This window comes from Mesoplodon densirostris, chromosome 1, assembly GCF_025265405.1.
Source record: "Mesoplodon densirostris isolate mMesDen1 chromosome 1, mMesDen1 primary haplotype, whole genome shotgun sequence".
Classification (NCBI taxonomy): domain Eukaryota; kingdom Metazoa; phylum Chordata; class Mammalia; order Artiodactyla; family Ziphiidae; genus Mesoplodon; species Mesoplodon densirostris.
In genome coordinates, this window is record NC_082661.1 from 120,501,626 (window position 1) to 120,522,879 (window position 21,254).

At 42.2% G+C, this 21,254-nt stretch overlaps 1 protein-coding gene across 5 annotated transcripts in view; it reads right to left on the reverse strand.

Annotated features, from left to right (window-relative positions):
* Positions 1–12,064: 12,064 nt before the first annotated feature.
* Positions 12,065–21,254, reverse strand: part of ANK3 (ankyrin 3) — a 524,774-nt gene continuing 515,584 nt past the window's right edge. For all 5 annotated transcript variants that reach the window (XM_060108675.1, XM_060108669.1, XM_060108681.1 and 2 more), the window contains one exon: positions 12,065–13,459. The gene's annotated coding sequence lies outside the window, so the exon portion shown is untranslated. The remainder of the gene's footprint in view (positions 13,460–21,254) is intronic.

Consider the following 21,254-nt stretch of genomic DNA (forward strand, 5'->3'; position numbering starts at 1 on the left):
CTGTCTCTTCTCGCTTGATGTCTTCAGGAGAATTTTTTTGGAGATATAATTGAGAGAAAACAGTACATTAGTTTCAGGTGTACAGCATAATGATTTAATATTTGTATATATTGCAAAATGGTCACAATAAGTCTAGTAAACATCCATCACCACACATAGTTACAAATTTTTTTTTCTTGTGAGAACTTTTTAAGATGTATTCTTTTAGCAACTTTCAAATATACATACAGTATTGTTTAACTATAGTCTCCATGCTGTATACTACATCCCCAGGACTTATTTTATAACTGGAAGTTTGTACCTTTTGACCCCCTTCACCCATTTTGCCCACGCCGCTCCCCCCACCCCGACCTCTGTCAATTGCTGGTCTATTCTCTATTTATGAGTTTGTTTTTTCTTTCTTTTTAAAGATTTCACATATAATTGAAATCATATGATATTTATCTTTCTCCTTCCTTCAAGCTCCATCCATGCTGTCACAAATGGCAGGATTTCCTTCTTTTTTCTGGCTGAATAATATTCCATTGTACATATACCATGTTTTCTTCACCATTCATCCTTCAGTGGACACTTAGGTTATTTCCATATCTTGGCTATTATAAACAATACTGCAATGAAGATGAGTACAGATATCTTTTTGAGTTAGTGTTTTCATTTTTTTTTCAGTTAAATGCCCAGAAATGGGATTGCTGGATCATATGGTAGTTTTATTTTTAATTTTCTGAGGAACCTCTATACTGTTGTCCATAGTGGTTGTACCCATTTACAGTCCTACCAACAGTGCATGAGGGTTTCCTTTTCTCCACATTCTCACCAGCCCTTGTTAGCTCGTTTTTTTGTTAATTAGCCATTCCAACAGTTTTGAGGTGATGTCTCATTGTGGTTTTGATTTGCATTTCCCTGATAAGTAGTGATGTTGAGCTCACTTTTGTGTACCTATCGGCCGTTTGTATATCGTTTTTGGAAAAATGTCTGTTCAGATCTGACCATTTTAAAATTGGATTGTGTTTTTGCTGTTGAATTACATGATTTCTTTATATATTTTAGATATTAACTCTGTATCAGATATATGAATTGCAAATATTTTCTGATATTCCTTAGGTCGTCTTTTTTTTTAAAAATTTATTTATTTTAACATCTTTATTGGAGTATAATTGCTTTACAATGGTGTGTTAGTTTCTGCTTTATAACAAAGTGAATCAGCTATACATATACATATATCCCCATATCTCTTCCCTCTTGCATCTCCCTCCCTCCCTCCCTCCCTCCCACCCTCCCTATCCCACCCCCCTAGGTGGTCACAAAGCACCAAGCTGATCTCCCTGTGCTATGTGGCTGCTTCCCACTAGCTAATTATTTTACTTTTGGTAGTGTATATAAGTCCATGCCACTCTCTCACTTTGTCCCACCTTACCCTTACCCCTCCCCATATCCTCAAGTCCATTCTCTAGTAGGTCTGTGTCTTTATTCCCATCTTGCCCCTAGGTTCTTCATGACCGTTTTTTTTTTTTAGATTCCATATATATGTGTTAGCATACGGTATTTGTTTTTCTGTTTCTGACTTACTTCACTCTGTATGACAGACTCTAGGTCCATCCACCTCACTACAAATAACTCAATTTCGTTTCTTTTTATGGCTGAGTAATATTCCATTGTATATTTGTGCCACATCTTCTTTATCCATTCATCTGTTGATGGACGCTTAGGTTGCTTCCATGTCCTGGCTATTGTAAACAGAGCTGCAATGAACATTGTGGTACATGACTCTTCGTTAGGTCGTCTTTTCATTTTGTTGATGGTTTCCTTTGCTGTGCAGGAGAATTTTATGACAAAAGGACAAGTTCCCTTTAACTAGTACTTACATTTTATCACTCTGCTGCTTTTTTTTTTTTTTTTTTCTGTACGTGGGCCTCTCACTGTTGTGGCCTCTCCCATTGCAGAGCACAGTCTCCAGACGCGCAGGCTCAGCGGCCATGGCTCGCGGGCCTAGCCGCTCCGTGGTATGCGGGATCCTCCCGGACCGGGGCATGAACCCGTGTCCCCTGCATTGGCAGGCAGACTCCCAACCACTGCACCACCAGGGAAGCCCTGCTGCTTTTAAACAGACCAAAAACAAGGAAAATTTACAATACCTGGAAAGCTAGAGAAATCAGGAGAAAATAAGTCTTTAGAGCCTAGTGCTTTCTTGTTCCTGTTGGCTACACAGTAGCAAAGAAATAAAAGCAACAATGCCTTGAAATTAAGAATGCCTCCTCCCTGGGCCAAGATAATAGAACAGACACTTGTGAAAAGCAAATAGGCTCTGAATGATTTCTGATGAATCAGCCACCGTTCAGTGTTCACTAGCAATACCATTAAAAACAACCTGTGTTGCCGAAGTACTTTGTACTTTGCAAGGGACTTGTGTCTGAAGCGTGTGGTGCCTTTAAGTTGCCGCTGGATCGAAAGCTGCCACATTTGAAGGTGGTGTAACAGAAGGAGGCTCAGGCAACAGGGAAGGCATTAGACAACAATCCTGAATCCGGTTTCCTGACTCACCTTCTATCCCAACTACTTGGTTGCCAAACTCAGCTTGGCCTCTAGGTTATTGCTTTCAAAAGCCTCCCAGTGTCCTCATGAGAACGTGCATCTCCAGTCCTGACTGTGGCCCTGACTTTGGGCCCGTGATCCTGGATCCTTAGCGTGGCATTGTCTCTCATACCTGGAAGTCATCATGCTTCCATTGTGGACCCCTGCCCAGTCTGTACACAATAGAGGAAGCTCTCCATTTGAATATCTGATTTGATTTTTTTGCAGGGAGTTCACTCTCAGTATGACTTGGTAAGCTGTGAACTTCAGTACTATTTTGGATGATCAAGAGGTAGTTAAATCATCCAAGAATCAAAATCTTTTCATTTTAATCTTTTGGTGTAATTGTGGGCCCAACTTATAAAAAATCGTGTCTGGTTACAAGTGTCCCATGAGTCCGCCTTCACTCCTCACCCCAGATACCCACACATTTTACGCCTCTGTGAACAACAACAGAAAAACACTTCTCTTTTCTTGTGGTGCAGAGGAAGTGGATTTGGAGAAACAAGAATGAGACTGGAGACTGTTGTGTCAAGAGTGGACCTTTCTTCTTTAGAGAAGGAGTTAGTGACTAACTTTAGAGAGTGGTGGGGACAGAGTGGGTGTTTCTAGCAGGATGCTCCCTTTTGGCGTCTGAGCTGGGCATGCAGGCCCATTTGTCCAGGGGCAAGGGTGGGAGCGAGGGGACTGCTGGAGCCCTGAGGCCTTGGTAGGCAGTGGGGCAGGGCTGGATTACAAGTCCCTGAGTGGACGTCCCCTGGCCTCTGTAGCAGCAGGTAGCATCCTAGAGCATAAAAGACTGTGTCACAGGTCTCATATCAACACCACTGCTCACAAACCAGAGAGGCCCAAGTAGGGCATTTTCTTCTGTTTTACCTCTCTGTATATAATACACCACCACAAATCATAACAAGTAGGTAACATTTATGGAGCATTTTACTTGGTGCCAGAGACTTTTTGAAGTGCTTTATGTGGGTGATCTCATTTCCACCATTTGTGGTTGATAAAATGATGACCCCCGCTTCCCAGATGAAGAAATATAAAGGTTAAGTGTAATGCCCAAGGTCATATAACTAGTACAGCATGATGTAAACTACATAAAAGCATGTATGCACATGAAACTCTGTTCTCTGTTTTAAATACCTAAAATTTGGGCCTGCTTTTGAAAACTCGTTTCACTTTTGGCTGAGTAGTCATTTATGCAATCTAGAAGGCTGTGCAGAGCAGGCTTTACATGAAGTTTGTGTCTACTGTGATCCACTTGGTGTCTTGAGTAGCATTCAGGGCTGTCCATAGGGAGTTGCCCTTTCCATCCTTGCCTCCTGTTCTTTCTCCTAAAGTTCTGACCAGAACAAAGTGTGTTCATGCTTTTGGATGCCTTTATCCTTCTAGGTTCTTTGTTCCTTTTGCCTAGGTCTCCTTTCTTCACAATGTTAAAATCCTTCTTATTTCTCAAGTCCCAACTCAAATGCTGCTCTTTCACCAAGCATTCATTCATTCAGCTAGTGTTTATTAAATACCTAATATGTGCAAGACTCTCATCTAGGCCTTCTCCAGTTCACTGTGTCAGGAGTAATCCTGAGATCGTGATTGTAATACAATCAACAATGGTAGCCAACACATGTAGGATTTACTATGTGTCAGGACTGTTTTGTGCTTTATACACATAGACTTATTTAATACACAGCACTCCCCATATTGTCTTATGTTCTATTTATTTAAGAGCATGTCTTGGTTTTCTGATAAGATTAAAGCTTTTTGAGTCCATGAGTCTCAGCTCTTATTCCTTTTTACTTTGGATAAACAGCTGTGTCTAGGACATATATACATGCCTAGGACAGTGACTTGGACATAGTATGAACTAATTAAATAGCATTTGAGTCGAATTTTATGTATATCCAGACTCATCTACATCCATACCCCACCTTCATCCCTTCTTACAGATTTCCAGTGTCTCTTGAAAAATCAGAAGAGCTGACAATTTCTGGGCTTGCATTATAATATTTTGTTAGAGCTAGCTAACCACTGTGGTTTTAGTTGAGGCATATGCTCTCAGGTTTTCCACAGTCCCTACTACTCTTTAATGCCTTGCACCAGGCCCTGTAGCATCTGATTTTTGACTCTTGTGAAGCCAAAGGAGAATTTAGATTCCAGCTGCAGGTTGGCCCCCTCAGGGTAGGAAGAGTTGCAGCCATTATACAATGTAGCCACTTAGGCACTCTGTTCTGTTACTAGTCCACCAGCAAGATTTTTGTTTCAGCCAGAAAGATGGCTCTTTTTTTTTTTTTTTTTTTTTTTTTTTTTGCGGTACGCGGGCCTCTCACTGTTGTGGCCTCCCGTTGCGGAGCACAGGCTCCGGACGCGCAGGCTCAGCGGCCATGGCTCACGGGCCTAGCCGCTCCGCGGCATGTGGGATCTTCCCGGACTGGGGCACGAACCCGTGTCCTCTGCATCGGCAGACGGACTCTTAACCACTGCGCCACCAGGGAAGCCCAAGATGGCTCATTTTTTAAGCATCAGTTTATCAAGAGCTGGGCTGCCTTTGGGTGATTCAAAGAGTCATTTGAAGCTCTGCTGTGACACATACCAGATGATTTTAACAACCTTCCCATCACGTGGCCTCGGTGCAAGATGGAAAAGCACCACAGTGATACCTGACAGTCAGTAACAAGGCTCTCGCAAGAGGCTGTGGAGGGGGAGTTGAATTCTAAAGCTCTTCTCAGCAAGTCTGCACCGGGGGTGGAAGCTCAGCAGCCCTCCCAGGAAAATGAAATCTTTTTGATAGTTGACAATGAGTCGCTGAAGATGTTGCTGTTTTTCCTTGGCATTCACAGATATGTGGCCTAAGCCATACTTGTCTGTGCTTTCCTCCACCCCTCGTTCATTTGTTCAACAAATGCGGAGCGCCTACTAGTACCAGGCCTGTGCTAGAGGCTTTGGATATAGCAATGAATAAGGAGGATAGTAAACGAGTGTACAAATAAACAAAAAGGATGATTCTAGTGATAAATGCTATGAAGGGAATAAGTAAAGTGATGTGACAGAGAATTCTGTGGGTGGGTGTCAGGCTGCTTTGGAGAGGGTGTGCAGGGAAGGCCTGAGGAGGGGACATTTGGAGATTGACATGAGAGTTCCTCTGGCAGAGGGTAAGTACAAATAGGAATGAGATGAGGAGGAACTTGGCATTATTTGAGGAACAGAAAGGTAGCTAGTATGGCTACAACTGTGCTATGCAGAGTTCTGCACAAGATAAGGAACAGTCTGCGACAGGATAAGGAACTTGCACCAGATTGTAAGTCTGTGCACCCTTTCTTTCTCAAGAAAGACTTACTATATTAAAAAAAAAAAAGTTAACTGAAATAAAGAACATGCTTAGTAACACAGTTGCTTTAAAATCTGGATCAGATTTTTTTTTCTTTTTTTAAAAATTTATTTATTTTTGGCTGCGTTGGGTCTTCGTTGCTGCGCACAGGCTTTCTCTAGTTGCGGCGAGCGGGAGCTATTCTTCGTTGTGGTGCTCGGGCTTCTCATTGTGGTGGCTTCTCTTGTTATGGAGCACGGGCTCTAGGCACGTGGGCTTCAGTAGTTGTGGTGCACAGGCTCAGTAGTTATGGCTCGCGGGCTCTAGAGCGCAGGATCAGTAGTTGTGGCGCATGGGCTTAGGTGCTCCACAGCATGTGGGATCTTCCCGGATCAGGGATCAAACCCATGCCCACTGCATTGGCAGGCGGATTCTTAACCCCTGCACCACCAGGGAAGTCCCTGGATCAGGTTTTTTATCTCATTGCAACAGGCAACAAAAAAATCCTCAGACTAAGACCAGTCCATGGACTATACTTGATCACTGGTTTGGAGAGAAGGGCAGGATGGGAGGGTTTGGTTATAGAGGTGGGCAGAGCCACATTAGGCCCAGGTGGACAAGTGAAGGTCAACTCTTCACTAAAATGCCATAAAATGCATGTAAAAAAGTCAAGTGACTTCTTCAGACACTTAATGAGAGTTTCAGCATTTGGAATGGTACTTAGAGAACAACCACGCTGCCCTGAGGTGGAGGTGATAAGTCACCCATCAGCTGACTCGGGAATTCAGACATTTGCTTATGCACACCAGCTTCAGACTGTGTAATTAAAAATCACATCTCAGTAGGTGTGTATATAGCATGATCCAGGCGTGTGTTCATTCTGCAAATGCCAAGAGCCAGCGGCTGAGGTTGAACACCAGTGGCCCATGTTTTGTTTGATCCACACAACATTACTGGGTAGAAAAATCAAATTAACTGCCAATGTTTAAAAAACTTGACAGCTGGGCTTGTATTCCCACAAGGCAGACTCTTAGAAGGGGAATGGGCTTACCCCGTACCTGCCACCCCTTTGTGACTTGTGTATTAATTGTGGGTTATGCTATACTAACGAATGACTGAAGAATCTCAGTGGCTCACTAGAAGGGTTTATTTCTGGCTCACGCTTCATGCCCATTGTGGGTCGACTGAGGTTCATCTTCACTGCAGGCCAGGGAGCAGTCCCTCTGTGGAGCAACTCTGGTGTTGAAGTAAGAGGAAAGGGAGCATGAAGAAAAATACACTATCTGCACGGCCTTGAGTGGGTTACGGTTTCACAGGCTTTTCCTTAGCGACTCATTATTTACTTGCTTTCAGCTCCACCTGGCAAGGCGCACCAGCCACGATGGCAGTGTTAGTGAGCCAGGCTGTGAGGCACCTCTAGCGCCGCTCTGTATTGCACTCAAGCATTGACCTCCAGAGGGTGGGATGTATATGCCCAGACTGAGCATCAGTGTGTACTGCAGCATCGCTGGGGTCTGGCAAGACAACCATAAAGAACAATAAGTGATGAGGCCTGTGAAGGGTATTTATTATACCCTCTGTGCATCCATCCAGCTTTGCTCTTGGGACTGTGGAAAACACAGTCCTTGTTCTTGGAAGTGCAAGATGTCCAGAGGAACCATCAAGGATGTAGACTTGAGTGCTGGGTGCCCATGGGGTACTCGTTTAGTTCACCTGAGCTACCAGCGTGGGTTGGCATCAGCAGGGGAGGCTTGGTGAGGCCATCAGAATTAGGGGGGGACTTGACGTAGGGAAGGTGAAGAACATTGAACATTAGTTGAAAGTTTCAACTGTTTTCACCTAAATTTAGAATCTTTGGAAGCAAGATGGCTTGTCTTCTCTTGTAGAGTTTTAAAAATACCTTTGAAATGTTTTAAAGTTTTCTACTGAAATTGATACTTTTGTCAGGCTTGAGTCTCACTTAACTGTGAAGAGCAGGTGTGCACAGGGGCTGCCTGAGCAGCATGGGCCGTTCCTCTCCATCCATCACGGCCTGCCCTGTCCTCCAGCATGCACTGCTGCGGAGGGGCTGCTAGGAGTTTTGTTTCCACAAGTCATTCCAGGGCTTCCTTTCCTGAGGAGCCCTAGATTTAGATTTCACGCAGAAGCTATTTATGTCCTCCTCATTTTGAGGGCAGGGGGCAGGAAATTGACGTATCCTGTCCCCAGGAGAGCACCTGAAAAGTGGCAGGCAGTGACTACACGTTGTTGAACGAGATGGACGGATGGATTTGGAGAAGCACATGATTCATCTTCCTCTTCCCGGTCACTCACTCTTTTATTCCATCTTTTTATTGGCCCTGAGGGAGACAGGAGGAAAATGAGGTAGATGTTTGGCTTGCCATAAAGAAGGAAGAATTTAAACAGACTCTCATCAATTTGCCTTCTTCTTCTCCCTCCCATTAGATCAGAGACTGGGGATAGAAATGAATAAAGCAGATTGGGTTTTAGAAGCTGTAGGGTAAGGAGGGACGGTGGTGAACAGTGAAACACAGCTTGTCCAAAGGAGGCAGGTGTGGTTCTGCTCTACCTGGCTGTTGTCCTAAGGCATTTCAGGAGCAGCATTGTCACTTCTTCAGATTTTACAAAGAGGCTGACATCCCCTTTTCCTCTACAATCTCCTGATTTTTAAAAAAGGTTGTTTTTTTCTCAAACTCTCTGTGGTCCAAACAAAGCGTTGCCGTAGGCTGGATTTGGTCCAAGGGCTTCTAGGGTGTCATTTCTGGACCTCTGGTCCTTTACGGGCCTAACACGTAGCAATGCTGAGGTGGAACTCTTGAGGTGGTCACACTTTTTAAAAATCTTGGATATTATGTCTGAAAGAGAGGAGGCTCGGCAGACTTTTTTAATAGAGACGAGGGTTCACGATGGGTTCTCCACTCTCTCGCCTGGTTTCTCAATGGCCTGTCAGTGATGAGGATGAGGACTAAAGCCCATGGCCATGGGAGAGATGCCTAATTCAGCAGTGTGATGGATGTGCTGTTTGCTTATGAGGTAAACCCAGTTATTTACGACTTTGTGGCTAACAAGGGAACTGTGCACCTGGAAAGGGCTAGTGGAGGACGGTGACACAAGTCAGTCCTTGGTGAGTTCAGTCACTAGAATCAGCAACAGTGTTTTCTTTTGATTCACAACTTGCTTGAACCTGTAAAGAAAGTGGTGCACAAGATGGTGCCCAGAGTAACATTTCCCATTTACTGTTCCTTGCCCTTTGACATTTGTGGATTGATTCATTCATGTACTCAATGCATGTTTTTTTTTTTTGAGTACTTATGTATTCTAGGTTTTGTGGATACAGCAGAGAACAAAACAAAGGCCCTCCCTTCAGCGTGCTGTGCACTGTGGTGTGAGGACCTGGGGGTGTGCCTCACACGCTGGAACTCTTTTGAAAAGCTGGCAAATCATCATTCCTTCCCAGCTCTCAGAATTATGCCCTTGCTTGAGTTAGATGTCAGGAGAAAAGTGGCAGTTGAGGATGGCGGGGGAAATTAGGCCAAGAGATCACCTGTTTTTCTGGATGTCAACAAGATGTTCTAAGGTGGTCCTGGAGAAAAAGTCCTAATAGTTCTTGCTTCTGGGGTTCCTCCTGTGGCCCAGTGGTTCCTCACTCCTTTCGAACCCCCTGAGGGTATTCATCTCTACTGTGCTTGGGAACTCCTCTGGAATTGGTGAGGAGTCTCAGGATGTCCTGTTGGAAATGCAGCCCACAGGGTGTTTATTCCTTAACACAGGAAGCACCAAGGGATAAGGAATAAAATTTCTTCACTTCAGGTTCCCCTACTTGTCGTTATTATTCATAGCTGTCAGTCACTGAGTGTAGCGGATATAATGGCAAATTTCTTTTTGCTCCTATGTTGAACTGTCTGCATTTAATTCTGTTGAAAAAAGTGAAAGCTATTGGGCCTGTTACTAAGAATGCTCGTCGGAGTCCGCCCTGTTATTTATTGATTGATTTTGTATTGGTGCACGGTTAGCCGGATCAGCTTTTGTCTCTGTTATTGAAAGAACTCTCGTAAAGTTGGCCTCGAATCCCAGTGTTGGAAATGTTTACTTATGGACTATTTGATCATTAATTCGTGAAAGAGAAGCAGTGCCCTATGACTAGGAAATCACACATCTTTTAATATGCCAGGGCCTCTTTAACAAATCAAGAACTTCCAGAGTCACCCAGATAGGAAGTTAGCATTTAGATCACTGGTTTCTTCAGAAACTCACAGGATGAGTTATCATTCCTGTGATTTATATTTCTGGGCTTCTCACATATCCCTGTCGTATAGCCAGATGTGACTTGATGCTCATAATAATAAAGGCAAGCAGACAACTTTTTCTGTTCGTTTATTTGCCCTGGGAAAAAACATGTCTTGATGGGACCCCAGAATGGTACCAAAATGAACATGGTGGAACGTCAGGATGCCAAGGCAGAATTTATTAATAGAAGGCTGACTGCTTATGTGTTCAGTGAAGTAGATCCCTCTTAGAAATGGTGAAAAAACCCTGCACAGTATATTGCCATAACTTAGCAATACAATAATGAGAATACATTTAAATTTAAGAAACTCAGGAATTTGGTAGGATTATAAAATTGAAAAACACAGCAAATATCAGGAATATGTCAATCACAGTTCATTTTTTTTAACAGCAATGTAAATCAAGGAAAGCTAAAATACATTTTTATAAGCTAGCAGGCTGAAGACTGTATATAACACATGCCCGCATTCAATCCATGCATACATATATAAATATATACATACACGATGTATATATACGAAGTATATGCAAATAAAATCTTGATTATCCTACTTTGGATACTTCTCTTTTTGAGTAAATTTATGAACTTTTGCTTGGCCTGAAGTTTAGCCCATCACGTGTCCAAATTTTCAGGTATATAAACATAACAACCATTTAATACCCAAACAAGTACACTTCACTGAATTTCTAGTTCAGGGTAAATACCTTTCTGTCAAGGACTGTGAGTCAGAAATTCGTAACACTTAGATGGGAAGTTAGGATACCTGGATTTTAATAAATCTTCCTGGGGTCTTGGTTTGCTCATCATAAGATGATTTTGATGCAGGGCTAAGGGCGCCAAATGAATATCTTTTTATTGGGGATGCCGTGCAAATGCAGTCTAGCCCCATTCTTTATGCACAGTAGATTCCCTATACATGTGTTCTGCACTGATACTGAAACCTGACTGGGAACAACTTGTCCTGTTTGGCAATAATCCTAAATGACAGAAAATCTGTGACATTGCTGAATGGCTCTAAGCACCCATTGAATATTTATACAGGGACTATTACTATCAAAGACAGTATCTACTTCATAAAGTTGTTATGAGGACTGAGTTAATAAACGCAACATACTTAGAATAGTCTGGCATACTGTGAGCATTCCAGTTGCAGCAATGGTGATGACAGTTGCTCCTACCACCATTACTATATGCCAGGCTCTGGGCTAGAATAAAAATTAAAACAGACACGGTCTCCGCCTTGTTGAGTTTATCATGTAGTGTCTGATCATAAACTCCAGCACCTACAGGCCAGTCAGGGCACTCACAGTGTGAGAAGTGGGTTCGGGACTGTGGTGCCTGGAGACCCCAGGCCTGGCTGGAGCGGGCAGGGTCAGTGTGGCCCAGCAGGTTGTTGCCTTCTGGCAATGAGACTTGTGGTTGCTAAATCTTGCTTTTAAGAGAAGTTAGAAATTTGGGTTATTATGTGAAATCTCCCAGCTTACAAGCACGGACAGTGAATGTCAATTTAAAAACGATTGCTTTATGGGCTACAGACAACTGCTGTCTGAATGGTTCCTGGAAGTGCTATTTTACAACTTCTGTACGTGCCAGCTGTTACAGCCCAAATTCTCCACGTTTTGGGGGGCAGCTCATACCAGCTGTGGGCAAAGATCACTTGTCAGTCAATCTGTAATTTTTGGCTTCTCAATGAAATGCACAGAATTTGTGTTAAGTTGGGAGTTGGCAGGGCAAGACTGAATGTTGGGGACTATCTCTTTAGTGACCACAGAGGCAGAGGCACGAAACGGGCTGGTGAGGAAGACGGCTGCAGCCAAGTGACAAGGAGTTAAGACAATTACCTTTTGCCAGAGAACACAAGGACACTGTAGAGCACAGATAGGTGAAGAGTTTAACACAATTTATTTTATGCTTAAATAATCGACTAGGTCATCCAGTGTATGGTTTCTCATACATATGTCATTAGAGCTATGTGTCAATAAATGCTGATTTTATATGAATATAATCAACAAATTAAAGAATTTCACCAAAACCCAAATAAAAATGCCCTTTAAAACACAGCAGCCTTATTAACCTAGTATGACATGGCTAGAATGGTTACAAATGATTGGCTTACTGAAAGGTGTCTACATCTTACAGCCAGTACACGATACAGGAATAAGTTTACAGCGTGCTGCCATTTTACTAGCTAAGAATTTCTGTGCAGTCCACTGAAAATACCCCTGACAGGGGCCTCTTATGAGCACCATCCACCTCTAAAGCGGCAAGCATTACCCTTTTAAGCACTACCAGCACCCCCCTCCCCCTAAAGCAACTACCGTATAGGTTATTTTTTTTTTCATTTTTAGGTCATTTCATTGAAAAATTGGCAATAGCAACAAATATTAGATGAAGGGCTTTGTGTTTACAGATAAAATCTTCTGTGTTGCAGTATACTGTAGTGTTTGCAAAATTGGAAAAGAGTTAATCAAAATAAGGTGATACACATGCATCAAAATATTAGTATTCTGAAGAAAAATTTTTTTCACAGAACTACAGAATTCCTCATTTTGGGAATTATTTAAATTTGCAGCAGATTTTAAAGATTTGTTTTTTTAAAATCAAGCTAGCAGTTTTGCGTATACAAACATTATAATTGCTAATATACAAGAATCGGTGAAGATCCCCCTACCCATCACCCCTCCTCCTTCTTTTGGGGTGAAGTCACTTGAGACCCCCGTTATGTTAAATGCATCTGCAATATTCTCTTTGTGTTCTAAGAGGCAGTGCCTTATTGACATTTATTCCATTTTTCTGTTAGAATTTATACAGTGTTATTATTTACAGCAAAACTATAGATGTTTTAAAAAAGAAACAAATAGTGTTTATACCCTGACAGTTTGGGTCCAAGAAAAATAAGGCGAGCTGTTGTAGATTTAGTAATTTTAGTGTTTCTCCATGATTTGATCATTCCATCTCCTTCTGTCTCTTCTGGCGGCAGGAATTTCTTCCTTTTGTAAATGACACCAAATCACTTGAGATAAACTGGTAACAGCATGGCTTCTCGTATATACACTGCATTGCTAATTGCACACGTGCCAATCCTGGGAATGAAAGTGAATTTTCATGCTCTGTAAATTGGCTCATGCTAAATTAAAATGTGGGTGGTTTTCTTTTCCTTTTTTTTCTTTGTGCATAAAAAAAAAATCATGCCATTAATGTGTGGAAGCAGCAAACACACACACCCTTCTCCGTAAATTTTTACTTCCTGCTGACTTATCTTCCATGAATTTCTCAATACTGGCAATAAAAACAGTATGATCCTGTGGATAGAGAAACAATAGGTGGTGAGTTTAGCTTTTTTTTTTTTTCTCTTCCTTTTATTTATTTTAAAGAACTTGCCAAAATCTTCCTTGCCATTCAGCAGAAATGCCTCAGAGAATGGGGGCCCTCGACTTCCTAACGGGGTGGTTTAACATACTTTTGACTGAGGGGATTTGCTAGATGCCTCAGAGAACAAAGCCCTGAAGTGTGCTAGAAAGCTCTTGGAAGGCAATGACCTCCTCTGGGTGACTCTGTCCCCTCCACAGAACATTGTTTCCCATATTAGGGGTTTCAGGGATGGAGTCAGAAAGACCCTCTTCTAGTTCTGAAGTCTCTGATGCTCAGGTCACTCACTCAGGTACTGGGGAAAGCCATTTGCAGACCTCTGGGCCTCAGTCTTATCTGTGAAGTAAGGAGGCTGACAAAGGTGCTCTGAGATTTCCATCAAAATGTCTTGGGTTTTCAAGGGCACACTGGGTCAGGGATATGGAGTCAGGATGGAGCATCTCGGTCATGCCTCTATGTTGTATAATAAGCCTCTCACCCTGCAAAATGCAGCCTTTCAAAAAGGGAGAACAGTGTCCTTACTTCATTTACTATGAAATTGCTTTTCCATATGCAAATTCAAATTAAAGACTCTCTTCTGCCATTGCAAAGAATACCTTCCCTTCTCCTGCCTCATGTCAGTCATGACAGGATAAATCAATTCTATTTGAGCTTTTTTATGGAGACTCCACTAAGAACATCTTGCCTTACTGGATAATACCTGCATAAAGTATCAGTGTTTTACAGGCAGTCAACAAGTCAAAATAAATTAACATCCTTTGGCAGAGGTTTTCATCCTCTTGTGCAGTATTGTTCTTGGTAGGAACTCCTCCTCCATAAAACAAAGTTCTTCCTTCGTATGTCCCTTCCTCCTGATCAGTGTGAAAGGGTGACACCTGAATGCCTGCCCAAGAACAAGACATAGCCCCTAGAGAAAAGGCGAGTCAGGCAAGATGAATTTTGGGAACAACGCTGTTCACTCACATACATGCAACAGACTATTTTTGCAGGTCCAGGAGAACCTTTAGAATTCTGCTTCTGTTGGGGCCTAAAAGTGTTCTCAGTGACCTTGAGGTTGTTTACTTACCCCAGACAAGTTTCTTTTCCTTTAGATGGATCACCCAGGCTACCTTGGCTTCTGTAAACATGTTAGTACAGCACTTCCTCTGTCTGCCTCACCATGGTCCTGCCTTCCTTTTTTGTATTAAAAGTGGCACTGACCTCCATGCCCCAGCTCACTAAAGCTTGGAGCCAAGAATATCAAAGTATCAATTCCTTCTGGGGTGATTTCAACACCTGCCCCACTCCCATGACTCTGCAGAGGTTCCAGAGAAGGAAAGTGACTCATTTGGGCAGGCCATGTCCCAGAGAATGTGGAAATCAGAGCAAGAAGATCAGGATTTTCTCACCTCTGCTTTTACCATCTATTCCTAATCTTCCAGGCACCAGGCTTCTCAGATGGTCCTATGATAATGTTACCCTGGTGATCTCACTTTGTTTTCTTAGGGAGAATTCTTAGCAATTATTTTTGTAATTGACTCTCCCCCCAACTTTTTACAGCTTAACTGATATATAATTTATATACCATATCATTCATCTATTATATATAGCTTGATAATTTTTAGTAAATGTATATAGATGTGCAGTCATCACTACAGCCCAGTTGAACTTTTTTTGTTTTGCTTCATCTTCCAAAAACCAATCCAGCTTCCCAATTAATCTTGCAATAAGAAGCAAGGTCTTTCTCTTAGCACCTCAATGCAAGCGAACATTATCTTTCTAGAAATAGTGGATATGTTTCTATAATTTAAAAAAACTATTACTTATGCCCATTTATATTCAGGTATAATGTGGGTGATAGTTTAAAAAGTTGGGTGTGGGGCCTCCCTGGTGGCGCAAGTGGTTGAGAGTCCGCCTGCCGATGTAGGGGATACGGGTTCGTGCCCCGGTCTGGGAGGATCCCATATGCCGCAGAGCGGCTGGGCCCGTGAGCCATGGCCGCTGAGCCTGCGCGTCCGGAGCCTGTGCTCCGCAACGGGGGAGGCCACAACAGTGAGAGGCCCGCATACCGCAAAAAAAAAAAAAAAAAAAAAAAAAAGTTGGGTGTTACTTCCCCTTATAAATCTCTCTTGTTCTTGGTCACGCAATCAGGGTCTGTAGGCCCCAACTACATGGGGTGCAGGAAGGTTATTCACTGGGCAAAAGCCTATACCAAGAACAGTGTTGCACAAAAAGCATGAGCGTTTTGGCTGACTGGCTGTGGACCTGTTATGAAATATTGACAGTGTATAAACTGTGATGAGATCGCCATCTGATGGAAAGGTGCAAGGGCAGGATCCATCAAGCTGACATTTCAGAAATAGAATTTCAGTCATCTTCTCTTTCTGGGTTTAGATAATGGATCTGAGAGAGAAGCATTTGCATTGAGGAATCTATCTGTCCTTGGGTTTTCATGCTTTTCAAACCCAAATGTAGTGGAAAACAAGTCAGGAAACCAATCGTTCCGTTTAGTCATTTCACTATACATTGTTTTAATTTTAAGAAACATTTAAAATATAGAAAAACAGCTATTCATTGGATTCTCATGGTTATATTTCAGGTTATATTTCACAGATGAATGTTGTACTTTCCATATCACATTTTCAAGTCAGGAATATATTTAGGTTAAACCCAACCTTTCCTCTATAGGTTCACATACTGGTGGTATTTAGCCCCTGGTGGCTAGCTAAAAAAAAACCCAACAACACCAACCCCCCCCACACACCCTTACACCTTTAGCGCTCTGCAGTTCATCCCAATAAACCTTCTCATGCTTAATGCCCATACTCTCCACTGAAAAGCATTGTTTGACAATCTCCACTGGTTCTCAAACTTGGGTACACATTAGAATTATCTGGGGAGATTAAAAAAAATCCCAGTGTCCAGGCCACTTCCCTTACCAGTTTACTTAGAATTTCTAGGGGTGGTGCCCAGCATCAAACACTTAAAAAAAAAACCCCAAAAAACCTCTGTAGATGATTCCGATGTTCAGCCAAGATTAAGGGCCAGTAATACGTTCTGGAGCAGCACTTCCCAAAGCTTACAGTGCATACGTGTCACCCAGGGATCTTCAAATGTGGATTCTGATCGAGGAGTCAGGGTGAGCCCAGAGATTCTGTCTTTCTAACAAGACTCCCAGGTGATGCTGATACTGCTGGTCCACAGACCACACTTGGAGGATCTAGAGGATCTAGACTACATGCCAGTCATTAACCCGTTGGTTTCCAACTTCCTTTTCTTTGCTCATGATTTCATATCCACTTATAATCCCCTGCTGTCATCTTCATTTATCTCTAACTTCTCTTTACTCTTCAAGTGTGTTTCAAATGCCATCTCCTTGAAAGTGTGGTCTATCTTCTCCCTAGTGAGATCCACCTTTACAGCCTCTTTTTTTTTTTTTAGTATTTATTTATTTATTTGGCTGTACTGGGTCTTAGTTGTGGCATGCAGGATCTTTAGTTGCAGCATGTGGGCTCTACTTCCCTGACCAGAGATCAAACCCAGTCTCCCTGCATTGGGAGCGCAGAGTCTTAGCCGCTGGATCACCAGGGAAGTCCCTGTAGGCTCACTCTTACTCATCTTTAAGGACTTAGCTTTGTTATGTCCTAAGGAAAAGTCTTTTCTGATATGCCTTCCCTATAGCCCACTGAGAACAGAGAATTTGTTATTCTAGTTCTCTTCCTAACCCACCTCTCTCTTTCCTTTCCTTTCCTTCTCCTTTTCTCTCTCTCTTCTTCAGGAAGTCATGGGGCTAAAAACATTTTTTCCTAAGCATTAATTCTAACTACTTTATGTAATCATAATAAACTACTGCACCATTTAAAAATAATTCCCAGTTTGTGTAGATGTGTTCTTCAACTAATACCAATAAGTGGGACTTAATTTTTGTTTGTTCTTTTCTAGTGACTTGTGATTAAAAAAATATCTGAGGTCACAGGGCCAGTTTTTTAAAAAATGAAAAGTAATTACTGGTAAAGTACTGATGTACATGTTGGCTACAGAAGAAAAATATAACCCTAATAAAGATGTATAGTTAACTTAGTAGTACAACTAATAATGTTGTTGTTATTAAATGTTTATGATGTGCCAGGCACTGTTCTAAGGTGGAACTCATTTAATCCTAGTAACAGTGAGGTACCACCTCTTTCATTTTACAAATAAGAAAATAGAGCCATACAGCGATTATACTGGTGGCACACTTAGTACATGGGCGAGCCAGAAGTGGACGTCACGCCACCTGGCTCTAGACCCCTGCTTTTGGTTAATTAGGGATTTTTTTAAAGGGAAAGAAAAATGAAAAACACTACATAAAAACATTATCTACTTCAGATGAATTCTGGAAAATATTCTGGAGGGCAGGGTCCTGAATCTGGAGTGAAGCAACTCAGACCATAGTTCTGACTTCCTGGAAGCAGAATCAGGAGGTCTAGGTTAAAAGCCAAACCTGTCATTTATTAACTATAGCTTCGGCGATTTTGCTCTCTCTCCTTAGTAAAGAGGAATGAGAATACCTATTTTAATGATTTCCCAGGGCTACTGTGAGAAACGGGTCATATGAAATAATTGAAAGTGTTCTGAAGTATAAACCGACGTGACATGCAGAGGACTTCAGTGATGCTGCTGTCCTGACCTCTCCCACTGTTGTGTTCTAGCACACCTGGCGGCTGCTGCTCTATCCACTGGCCTCCTGAATCCAGGCTCTTTGGGTGCTAGTCTCGGCTCTTGTCTCACCTCTCTCTTTTTAAAAAATCTATATCGTTTTTAAAGAATTGAAGTAGCGTTGATTTACAGTCTTGTGTCAGTTTCACGTGTATAGCACAGTGATTCAGTTATATATACATATATATTCTTTTTCAGATTCTTTTCCATTACAGGTTATGACAAGCTATTAAGTAGAGTTCCCTGTGCTATGCAGTAGGTCCTTGTTGTTTACCTATTTTATATACAGTGGTGTGTATATGTTCATCCCAAGCTCCTGATTTATCTTCCTGCCCCCGCCTCTTAGCACTACTAATAACAGCTGAATTTACTGAGGGCTTACTATGGGCTTGCTAGTCACTGTTAAGTGACTTACATGGATTCACTCGTTTAATTCTAACAACAGTTCTGTGAGATATGTTACTCTTATCCTAATAGAGGTGAGGAAGTTAAGGCACAGAAGTTAAATAAGCTGGCTAAGCTTACACAGCTAGTAAGCGTGTGATTTATGTTCACTCAGGCCACTTCTGTAACCACATTAAGATTGCTAGCCCAGATTTCTCTTCCTCATCACTGACAAATATTTAAGGCACTTCAGATTGACCTATTTCCGTCCCTAATTTTGTTTTCCTTTTCTTACATTCTATATTTTTGTTAGTGATTACACACAGGATCACAACCCTCACTCCCTCTATGGAATTAATCTGGTTGTTATACTTCTGAAATGTCCCTCACACCTGCCCTCTCCTTTCTGTTGTCTCTGCCCAGGATCAGGCCCTCATCCCGTCTCATAACTGGGGTCCTGGTGTTCAAACTCTCCTCACCACTAACTCCCTCTCCTACCACTAGGGTTACCTAAATCCTATCTGACTGTATTATTCTCCTTCGACAACACTTCCAGTGGTACCTTACTGTCTCTGGGATAAAGGCCAAACATCTGAGCATAGCACATATCACACTGCCCAGTCTTAAATCCTACCCTTTCTTCAAAAGCCAGTTCAAATATGCACTTCAAGAAGCTTTGCAAGATCTCCTCCATTGGTGTTTACTACATCTTCCAGTGGGTTCTCCTAGCAATTTGTTTATATCTTTTATTATAGCTCTCTCTCTCTATATATATATATTTTTTGCGGTACGCGGGCCTCTCACTGTTGTGGCCTCTCCCGTTGCGGAGCACAGGCTCCGGACGCGCAGGCTCCGCAGCCACGGCTCACGGGCCCAGCCGCTCCGCGGCATGTGGGATCTTCCCGGACTGGGGCACGAACCCGTGTCCCCTGCATCGGCAGGCAGACTCTCAACCACTGCGCCACCAGGGAAGCCCTATAGCTCTATATTTTGATTTGTGTTACTTACTATCATGTTTGCCTCTTGGACTAGACTGTACAGTTATATGCCCTCAAGTGAGTGGTGATGCTGGGGATAATGTCTTTTTTTTTTAATATATTTTTTAAAATTGAAGTAGAGTTGATTAACAATGTTGTGTTAGATTCAGGTGTACAGCAAAGTGATTTAGTTATATATATATATATATATATATATATATATATATATATATATTCTTCAGATTCTCCTCCCTTATAGGTTATTACAAAATATTGAGTATAGTTCCCGGTTCTATACAGTAGGTCCTTGTTGATTATCTATTTTATATATAGTAGTGTGTATATGTCAATCCCAACCTCCTAATTTGTCCCTCCCCCCACTTTGGTGACCATATGCTTGTTTTCTATGTCTGTGAGTCTCTGTCTTGGAAATAAGTTCATTTGTATCTTTTTTTTTTTAAGAGTTCACATATAAGCGATATCGTATGATATTTATCTTTCTTTCACTTAATATGATGATCTCTAGGTCCATCCATGTTGCTGCAAATGGCATTATTTCATTCTGTTTTTAATGGCTGAGTAATATTAGGATAATGTCTTCAACGCTGGACTCCCCCGACCACTTACACAGTGTGTGTCACAAACTAAGAAGTAAAGGGGCTGTAAATGTGCATGGTCAGTTATTTATAAAAGCTTATCAGCTAATCTGCATTATAGGAAAGTTTCTTTCATCCACTGATACTAAACTGCATGGATTAAAATATTTTGGGTAAAACCAAACAAATATACTAGAGGACCAGGGACACAGGGGAAAAATGAGCAAGAACCAGCAAAAACAGTCCTGCATTGGGTTCCAATTTAGAATTATTATACACAGAATATGAGAGAACTACATTTATAATGCATAAAGGAATAAAAGTAAGATTAGAAATATCTTCAGAAAAGAATATGCTATGAAAAAAATTTTAAAAATATATACTGGGGCTTCCCTGGTGGCGCAGTGGCTGAGAGTCCGCCTGCCGATGCAGGGGACACGGGTTCGTGCCCCGGTCCGGGAAGATCCCACATGCCACGGAGCGGCTGGGCCCGTGAGCCATGGCCACTGAGCCTGCGCGTCCGGAGCCTGTGCTCCGCAACGGGAGAGGCCACAACAGTGAGAGGCCTGCGTACCACAAAAATAAAAAAATAAAAAATATATCTTAGAGGGCCGAGGCTGAATATGATTATAGATTAGAGGAGCTAGAACTGCTTGGAGATCTCTAGGAAGGAAGAGGTCAGAGGCAACCTTTTACAGCTCTCTATTCCTCTTCAAAATGTTGTTCTTTGGGGCTCGATCCTGAGCCCCTTCTTTGCTCACTTTCACTTTCTCTCTAGGTAATCCCACCTATTCTCTGGTGTTCCCTTTCTGATATTCAGTATTCACCTCTTTAGTGATAACACTCACATTTTTATACGCCTAGTCCAACTTTTCCTCAAAGCTCCAGACTTGTGTGTCGACAAAAGCCTGAGTGCTTGATCTTCTTCTTAAAACCCATCCTGTTTCTTTTTCCACCACCCACCTGCTTACCCTTGAAACCTTGAGTCAAGGCATCATCCTTGACTCAACCCTTCTTCTCCATCCTAACCCCAAGCCATCAGATTCTGTTGACTTTCCTAAAACTGCTGCCCAGGTCCTAGCCCTGCCATGGTG